The sequence below is a fragment of the Vulpes vulpes genome, chromosome X, assembly GCF_048418805.1.
Source record: "Vulpes vulpes isolate BD-2025 chromosome X, VulVul3, whole genome shotgun sequence".
Lineage (NCBI taxonomy): Eukaryota > Metazoa > Chordata > Mammalia > Carnivora > Canidae > Vulpes > Vulpes vulpes.
This window is the reverse complement of record NC_132796.1, coordinates 25,280,054-25,289,559: the sequence shown is the minus strand read 5'-3', so window position 1 is coordinate 25,289,559 and position 9,506 is coordinate 25,280,054. Positions and strand designations below refer to the sequence as shown.

At 41.9% G+C, this 9,506-nt stretch overlaps 1 pseudogene; it reads right to left on the bottom strand.

The window, feature by feature from the left end:
* Positions 1-2,060: 2,060 nt before the first annotated feature.
* LOC112919025 (melanoma-associated antigen B4-like) lies at positions 2,061-4,441 on the bottom strand (annotated as a pseudogene).
* Positions 4,442-9,506: the final 5,065 nt, after the last annotated feature.

Sequence of the window (9,506 nt, the reverse complement as noted above, 5' to 3'; positions counted from 1 at the left end):
AAACAAGGGCCTTGAATGACACACTAAACCAAATGGATTTCACAGATATATACAGAATATTCCATCCTAATGCAACTGAATATACATTCTTCTCAAGTGCACATGGAACTTTCTCCAGAATAGACCACATATGGGGTGACAAATCAGGTCTTAACCGATATCAAAGATTGGGATTATCCCCTGCATATTTTCAGACCACAATATTTTGAAACTAGAACTCAATCACATGAAGAGATTTGGAAGGAACTCAAACACTTGGAAGTTAAAGAGCATCGTACTAAAAGATGAATGGATCAACTAGGAAATTAGAGAATAATTAAAAAGATTCATGGAAACTAACAAAAATGAAAGCACAACTGTTCAAAATCTTTGGGATACAACAAAGGCGGTCCTAAGAGGGAAATACATCACAATACAAGCCTTCCTCAAAAAATTGGAAAAATTTCAAATACACAAGCTAAACTTGCACCTAAAGAAACTGGAAAAAGAACAGCAAGTAAAGCTTAAACCAAGCAGAAGAAGAGAGATAATAAAGATTAGAGGATAACTCAATGAAATAGAGACTAGAAGACCTGTAGAACAGATCAATGAAACCAGCAGCTGGTTCCACAAAATAATTAATAAGATAGATAAACCCCTAGCCAGACTTATTAAAAAGAAGAGGAAAAGACTCAAAATAATAAAACCATGAACGAAAGAGGAGAGATCACAACCAATACCAAGGAAATACAAATGATTTTAAAAACATATTATGAGCAGCTGTATGTCAGCAAATTAGGCAATATGTAAGAAATGGACGCATTCCTGGAAACCTACAAATTAGCAAAACTGAAACAGGAAGAAATAGAAAACCTGAACGGGCCAATAACCAGTGAGGAAATTGAAGTAGTCATCAAAAACTTCCCAAGAAACAAAAGTCCAGGGCCAGATGGCTTCCCAGGGGAATTCTACCAAACATTTGAAGAAGAAATAATACCTATTCTACTAAAGCTGTTTCAAGGAATAGAAAGGGATGGAATACTTCCAAACTCATTCTGTGAGGCCAGCATTACCTTGATCCCAAAACCAGACAAAGACCCCACCAAAAAGGAGATTATAGACCAATATCCCTGGTGAACACAGATGCAAAAATTCTCACCAACATACTAGCCAATATGATCCAACAGGAAGGAGCCACAATGTCCTTCGACAGATGAATGGATAAGGAAAATGTGGTCTATGTATACAATGGAATATTACTCAGCCATTAGAAAGGATGAATACCTACTATTTGCTTCGATGTGGATAGAACTCAAGGGTATTATGCTGAGTGAAATAAGCCAATTGGAGAAAGACAATCATTTTTTTGTTTCGCTCATATGTGGAATATAAGAAATAGTGAAAGGGACTATAGGGGAAAGGATGGAAACTGAGTAGGGAAAAATTAGACAGGAAGACAAACCATGAGAAACTCCTAACTCTGGGAAACAAAGGGTTGCATAAGGGGAGGTGGGTAGAGGGATGGGGTAACTGGGTGACTGGCATTAAGGAGAGCATGTGATGAGATGAGCACTGGGTGTTATACTATATGTTGGCAAGTTGAATTGAAATAAAATATTTTAAAAAAGAAAGGAAAGCCGTTTAAAATTAGGAAGAGGGAATCCCTGGGTGGCTCAGTGGTTTGGCGCCTGCCTTCAGCCCAGGGCATGGTCCTGGGGTCCTGGGATCGAGTGCCGTGTCAGGCTCCTTGCGTGGAGCCTGCTTCTCCCTCTGCCTGTGTCTCTAAATCTCTCTTTCTCACTTCCTCTGTGTGTGTGTGTCTTTTGTGAATAAATAAATAAAATCTTAAAAAAATAAAAATTAGGAAGAAACAGATATATCTTCAATGAATACATATTGTACGGGAACACAACATTTTACACACTGTGTTCCTGCAAGCACCACCTGGGCGGAGAGTGACTCTTTGTTAACCACAAAGCGAAGAATCTGCCTCAGCCCTCTCTGGGAAGAAGAGCGGCTGAATGTGGCCTGGGAATGTGCACTGGCCATGTAGTAGAGGCAGCCCCTGCTACGGCTCTGGATCAGGCTCCTGCTCTTTCCTCGTCTTGCAGAGCCTCTTCATAATAGCATGGGAAGTCCATGATCTTGGCAAAAACTCTAGCATTTTCATCTTGCTGGTCTCAGTGTGGGCTCTTGGGTCTGCCAGGAATTCCTAACTCGGAGGATCACTGTTGGGCATCTGTCTGTACTCCAGGTACCTTTCCTGCTCCTAATCTTCTGTGATGAGCTCCTGGGGCTCTCCAAAGATTAAATACCTCATCTTGGCACAGATGCCAAGCACATTTTGTCCTCCTCAGTGGCATAGCTGCCATTCAAAGATCACACCCAGGAGAGGCATCAGAAGCTCATTCTTAGGAAGGTCCCAGCCACTGCTCACACTGCCATCACTGGTGAGATCTAGGCTGCTCAAGAGGGTATAGGGATGACCGCCAGGCTTGGTTTCCTTCAGTTTGAGGCTGAAGACCAGCTCCAGGTGCCCAAAGATCCTCCTGAGGATCTCAGGGAAGTGCTCTCTCTACATTTTGTTGACTATCTTCAGCATGTCTGCCTTCATATTGGGCTCCCTCACTGCATGCTTCTCCAGCAGGAAGTGCACCCACTTGCTCACCTTCCTGGCTAGGGAATGTTTCAGTGAGCTCTCAGCAGAGGTTGGGGCTTCAGAGCAACTTGCATTTTCTCATCTTGGCTCTTGACACCTTGTTAAGACCTCGTGCATGAAATAGCTGCAGAAGTAATAATGGTGGATCGGGATCTCTGAGGCTTCTAGCAGTGGCAGCAATAAGGCAATCTGAGGGAGCACCTCCAAAAGAGAGGAGGAGAGGGAGTACTCTTGCTGCAGTGGCCTAAGCCCTCTTGAGATCCTGGGCCTTGGCCTTACCTCAGGCCCAGTGGCATTTCTTGTGTTGTTGAACTTACTCTACTGATACTGAGGAATGATGACTCTGTGGTTGTGAGCAGTAGGCCTGACCATGGGTAATAAGTGCACCTAGACAAGGGGCAATGAGATGATGTGTGAACCTACAGCAGGGACATTTCACCTTGACTTTAAGCAAAGCCACCTCTGCAGGTTTTCTTGAGGACACTCCAGAAATCTACAAGGCTCTTGTTATCCTAGTCAGTCTGTTCTGAGAATTTGCTGGAGGCAGAGTGATCCTTAGGCTACAGCCTGCCAGCTCTGTCTTTTCCTGACTAGTGTGACAGCATGGCTGGCAGTGGGGCCACACGTGTTCTAATGTGGCAGAGGGGTCCTCTATGTTTACCTTCAAAATTATCATAATAACTTCTGGCAAGATTTCAAATCTTTTCTCTCTGCTACACTGAAATTGATACCTTAAAGCTCCCTGGGACCCAGGGAAAATAGCAAGAAAGGCACTTAAGCCCACCACCCTTACCAGGAGGCACTCGGTGCTTATAGCTCTGTGGGGGACCTCTCTGTACTGGGATTGCTAAGTCCTGAGTATCCATTTAGGGTCCTCATTTAGACACCATACAGGGTTGTGGACTGCCCCTCCCCCACACTTTCTGCTGACTGGTGACTGCACCCTCAGACCAAGGATCTCACCTCTTATAGATCTAATATAAAAAGTGATGTGGATCAATGAAAGAAATACTTGATAAGCTAGACATCATTAGAATTAACCCTCAGCCTTGCAAAAAATCATCAAGAAAACAAGATGAGCCACAGACTGGGAGAAAATGTTTGCAAAGGATATATCTGATGAAGGCTGTTATCCAAAATAAACAAAGAGCACATAAAAGTCATCAAAAAGAAAACCCGCAGCCCAATAAAAAATGGGCAAAATATGTGAACATATATCTCATCAAGGAAGATATATAGATGGCAAAAAAGCATATGAAAAGATGCTCAGAATCATGTCATTAGAAAGTTGCAAATTAAAATAAAAATGAATTGCCACTGCATGCCTTTTAGAATGTCAGTGTTTGCACTGACAGCAGCAAATGCTGGTGAGGATAGGGAGCAATAGGACCTCTCATTCATAGCTGATGGGGATACAAAATGGTACAGTCACTTTGCAGAAACAGTTTGGAAATTTCTTATTATGCTAAACATATTCTGCACTGTTGGTGGGAATATAAATCGGTACAGCCACTTGAAAAACAGTATGGAGTTTCCTTAAAAAATTAAAAGCAGAACTACCACATAATTCAACAGTCCTACTTCTGCGTACCTATCCAAAGGAACTGAAATCAGGATTTTGAAGGTATATCTGCACTCCCATGTTCATTGCAGTGTTATTCACAATAGCTAAGACATAGTAGCAGCCTAAACACCTACTGATGGACAAAAGGATACAGAAAGGGTGAAACATACATACAATGGAATATCATTCACCCTTGAAAAGGAGGAAACCTTACTAGTTGCAACAGTAAAAAAGGACATTATGCGAAGTGAAATAAAGCAGACACAGAAGGAAAAATACTACATGATACCACTTAGATGAAGAATCTAAAATAATCAGATTCACAGAAGCAGAGAGTGGTGGTTGCCAGGGGCTGGGAGGAGAGGTCTTAAAGGTTACAAAGTTTCAGTTATACAAGTTAAATAAATCCTGGAGATCTACTGGACAATATAGAGACCACAGTTAACAATACTGTGTTGTACACTTAAAATTTTGCTAAGAGGATAGATCTGTTAGAGATCTACAAGAACACAATGTTCATCTCATTGTACATCTGCATCAGAGCTTGTAACACATAAATAAATAAGGTGGAAGGAAACTTTTGGAGGTGATGGATATTTTCATAACATAAATTATTGTGACAGTTCATGGGTACATACTTATCTACAAGCTCATCAATTGTGCACATCAAATATGTACAGCTTTTTGTCTGTCAATCATACCTTAATACAGTGGTTTTTTTTTTTTTTTAAATCCAACTAGAGGCACCTGGATGGCTCAGTGGTTGAGCATCTACCTTTGGCTCAGGTTGTGATCCTGGTGTCCTGGGATCGTGTTCCACATCAGGCTCCCCACAGGGAGCCTGCTTCTCCCTCTGCCTAGGTTTCTGTTGCTCTCTGTCTCTTAGGAACTAATAAATTTAAAAAAATTAAAAATTAAAAATCCAACTAAACATACTATACCATCTAGCTAGCATGCTCCTTGGTATTTAACCAAGTGAGTTGAAAACTTATATCCTCAAAAAAGCCTTCACATGGATGTTTACACAGCTTTATTCATAGTTGCCAAAACTAGAAAGCAACCGAGATGTCCTTCAGCAGGTAAATGGATAAATAAACCATGACATCCCAACGATGGAATAAAGGCTTATCTTGTTTTATTGTGCTTTGCTTTACTGCACTTTGCACATATTGCATTTATTATAAATTGAAGGTTTGTGGCAACCCTGCACCAAGACAGTCTCTTGGTGCCATTTTTCCAAAAGCATGTGCTCACCTTGTGTCTCTATGTTGCATTTTGGTAATTCTCACAATATTTCAAACTTTTGTATTATTATTATATTTGTTATGGTGATCTGTGACCAGTGATCTGGTAGTGATGCTACTATTGTAATTGCTTTAGGGCACCACACATTGCACCTACCGAAGATGGTGAACTTAGTTGATAAATGCTGTATGTGGTCTGACTGCTCCACTGACTGGCTGTCCCCCCATCTCTCTCTCTCTCCTCAGGACTCCCTATTCCATGAGGCACGAAAATGTGGAAATTGGTCCAATTAATAACCCTGCAATGGCCTTTAAGTGTTCAAGTGATAGGAAGAGTCGCATGTCTCTCACTTTAAACCAAAAGCTAGAGATGACTGAGCTTAGTAAGAAAGGCACGTTCAAAACTGAGAAAGTCAAAAGCTAGGCCTTTTGCACCAAACAGTTATCCAGGTTGTGAATGCAAAGAAAAGTTCTTGAAGGAAATTCAAAGTGCTCCTCCAGTGAACATACTAATGATAGGAAAGCGTAACAGCCTTCTTGCTGATATGGAGAAAGTATTAGTGGTCTGGACAGAAGATGAAACCAGCTATGACATTCCCTTATGCCAAAGCCTACTCCAGAGCCAGGCCCTAACTCTCAATTCTATAAAAGCTGAGAGAGGTGACAAAACTGTGTAAGAGAAGATTGAAGCCAACAGAGGCTTCGTGAGATTTAAGGAAAAGGTTGTTTCCAGAACAACATACAAGGTGAAGCAGCAAGTGCTGGTGGAGAAGCTGCAGTAAGTTATTGGGAAGATCTAGCTAGAATCATTAGCGAAGGTTGGCTGCACTAAATAGCAGATTTTCAGTGTAAATAAAACAGCTTTTACTGGAAGAAGATGCCATCCAGGGCTTTCATAGCTAGATGGGACAAGTCAGTGTCTGGCTTCAGAGCTTCGAAGGACAGGCTGACTCTCCTATTAGGGGCTAATGCAGCTGATGACTTGAAGTTGAAGCCAATGCACATTTCTCATCCCCAAAATCCTAGGGCCCTTAAGATTATGCTAAATCTACTTTGTCTGTGCTCTATAGAAGCAACAGCAAAGCTTGTGTGATAGGACATCTGTTTACAACATGGTTTTCTGAATATTTTAAGCCCACTCTTGAGACCTTCTCAGAAGAAAAGATTCCTCTCAAAGTATGACGGCTTATTGACAATGCGCCTGGTCACCCAAGAGCTCTGATGCAGATGTACAATGAGATGAACATTGCTTTCATGCCTGCTAACACAACATCCACTCTCCGGCCCATAAATCAAGGAGTAATTTCGACTTTCAATTCTTATTGCTTGAGAAATATATTTTGTAAAGCTATAGCTACTATAGATAGTGATTTCTTCCATAGGTTTGGGCAAAGCCTTCTTGAAAGGATTCACCATTATAAATGCCACAAAGAACATTCATGATTCATGAGAAGAGATTAAAATATCAGCAGGAATACAAGCTTGAAAAAAGTTGATGCCAGACCCCCCTTGGTGACTTTGAGGGACTCAAACCTTCAGGGGAGGAAGTAACGGCAGATGTGGTAGAAAGAGCAACAGAACTGGAATTAAGAGTGGAGCCTGAAGATGGGATTGCATCACTGCAATCTCATGATAAAACTTTAATGGATCAGGAGTTGCTTCTAATGGATAAACATACATACATACATACATACATACATACATACATACATGTAGTTTCTTGAGATAAAAACCACTCTTGGTGAAAACACTTTAAAGATAGTTGAAATGACAACCAATGATTTAGAATATTACATGAACCTAGTTGATTAAGCAGCAGCAGAATTTGAGAGGATTGACTCCAACTCAAAAGAAGTTCTGCTGTGGGTATAAACTACCAAACAGCATCACATGCCACAGAGAAATCATTTGTGAGAGGAAGAGCCCATCAATGCAGCACACTTCTGTGTTGCATTGCATCATTTTAAAGAACTGCCCGCCACCCCAACCTTCAGCAACACCACCCTGATCAGTAGGCAGCCATCAACATCGAGGTAAGACCCTCCACCAACAAAGAGATTATATGATTCACCGAAAGCTCAGATGGCTAGGACTTTTTAGCAATAAAGTATTTTTTAAATTAAAGTATGTATGGGACACCTGGGTGGTTAAATCAGATGTGTCCAACTCTTGATCTTGGATCAGGTTGTGATCTCAGTGTTGTGAGATCAAACCCTACATCTAGCTCTGCACTGGGCATGGAGCCTGCTTAAGATTCTCTCTCTCCCTCTGCCCCTCTCCTCTCTCCTCCTCCCTTAAAAAATTAAGGTATGTACATTGTTTTTTAGGCATAATACTATAGCACACTTAACAGATTATAGTAGAGTAGAAACATAACTTTTATATGTACTGGGAAACCAAAAAAATTCCTTTGACTCACTTTATTGTGATATTCACTTTATTGCTGTGAGCTGGAACCAAACCCGCAGTATGTCTGAGTTATGCCTGTATTCTGTATTATTTAGTGCTAAAAAGAAATGAGCTAATCAAGCCATGGAAAGGCATAGAGGAACCTTAGATGTGTATTACTAAGTGAAATAAGCCAATCTGAAAAGGCCTATTTCGGCGTGAGTCCAACTACCTGACATTCTGGAAAAGACAAAACTACAGAAAAAGTAAAAAGATCAGTGGTTTCCAGGGGTTGGGGCAGCAGGGAGGAATGAAGGGACAGAACACAGAGGATTTTAGAGCAGTGACATTACTCTATATACTGTAACGATGGATAGAAATCATCATACGTTTGTCACACCCCACAGAATGTGCAATACCAAGAATAAAGTCTAATGTAACTATGAGCATTGTTGAGCTACTGACGTGTGGATAGAAATTCATAGATTGTAGCACATGTACAGCTCTGCTGCAGGATGTTGAAAGTGGGAGAGGCTGTATGTATCAGGGAAGAGGGTGTATGGGAACTCTGTGATTTCTGCTCACTTTTCCTGTGAACCTAAGCTTGCTCTAAAAAATGAAGTCAGTTTAAAAAAAAGTGATGCTGGAGGCCCTAGCCTCATATCCTACCCTGGGGTTTTAAGTCTTGAATGCCAGGGCAGGACCAGACTGTTTTTCCATCTATTCAGGGGTGGGTCATCCTCTTGGTTCTCACTCAGTTTCCTTTATTTGACTCCTGGCAGGGCTTGAGGTTCCTCTCTTTCTTAATCTGAGGACATTTCCCCCAGAAAAAGGCTTATACCTCCCTGAGACCTAATAGAAAGAGATGAGGGTGGCCTTATTTGGCCACACCTGCCGTGGTTTCCCACAAGTGACAGCTGTGGCAGGCAGATTGAGGCCCTGTGATGGTGATCCCACTCAGGATTCTAACTCAGCACCCTAAATCTGACTTATGTGAAGCCCCAAGTCTCCTCTCTCTGCTGACCTGGGACCTCCCCACTTTCTGTTACCCCTGAGAAGATATGAAGCCACATATGACTGACATTTATGGCTGGATCTCTCATGACAGTTTGAAGGGTTTTGTGAGTTTCCACTGATGTGGGTTTGGTGGTCCCTGAACTCTTCAGAGTTCACCTTCCTCTTGGCACACCTTGGAAATTCTACTCTATTGACCTGATTCAATCAACCTCAGACCAAGAATCTTTACCTTTTTGACCTGTTAAGTGGAAATCAGATACAGCCACATCCTTCCCAGGCTGTTTGGGGGACTCTGGGGGCTGACAGCAGGGTCACACTGTTCTAGGTGGCTGCTTTCTGCTTTCTTCACTCCTTATTCAGAGTCCTCACCTTCATATGTATCAGAGACTGGGGGTCCTCTCTCTATTGACCTGAGGCCAGCCTCCTATGGCAGGATTCGCCTGTTCCCAAAAACCCTGAAGAATAAGTAAGGGGATACTCAGACCTATAACTTTGCCTGGCATGTTGCTCTCCACAGTCCTACTATAAAGGGATCTTCATCATGGCTCCTGTTTCTTGATTGAAGGCCTGCCAAGAAAGGCTATATCCCTGCAAACTCTTGACCATTTTCCCTATTGCAAACCCTTGAGAAACTAGTCCCTGTCCCAGGAGTGAT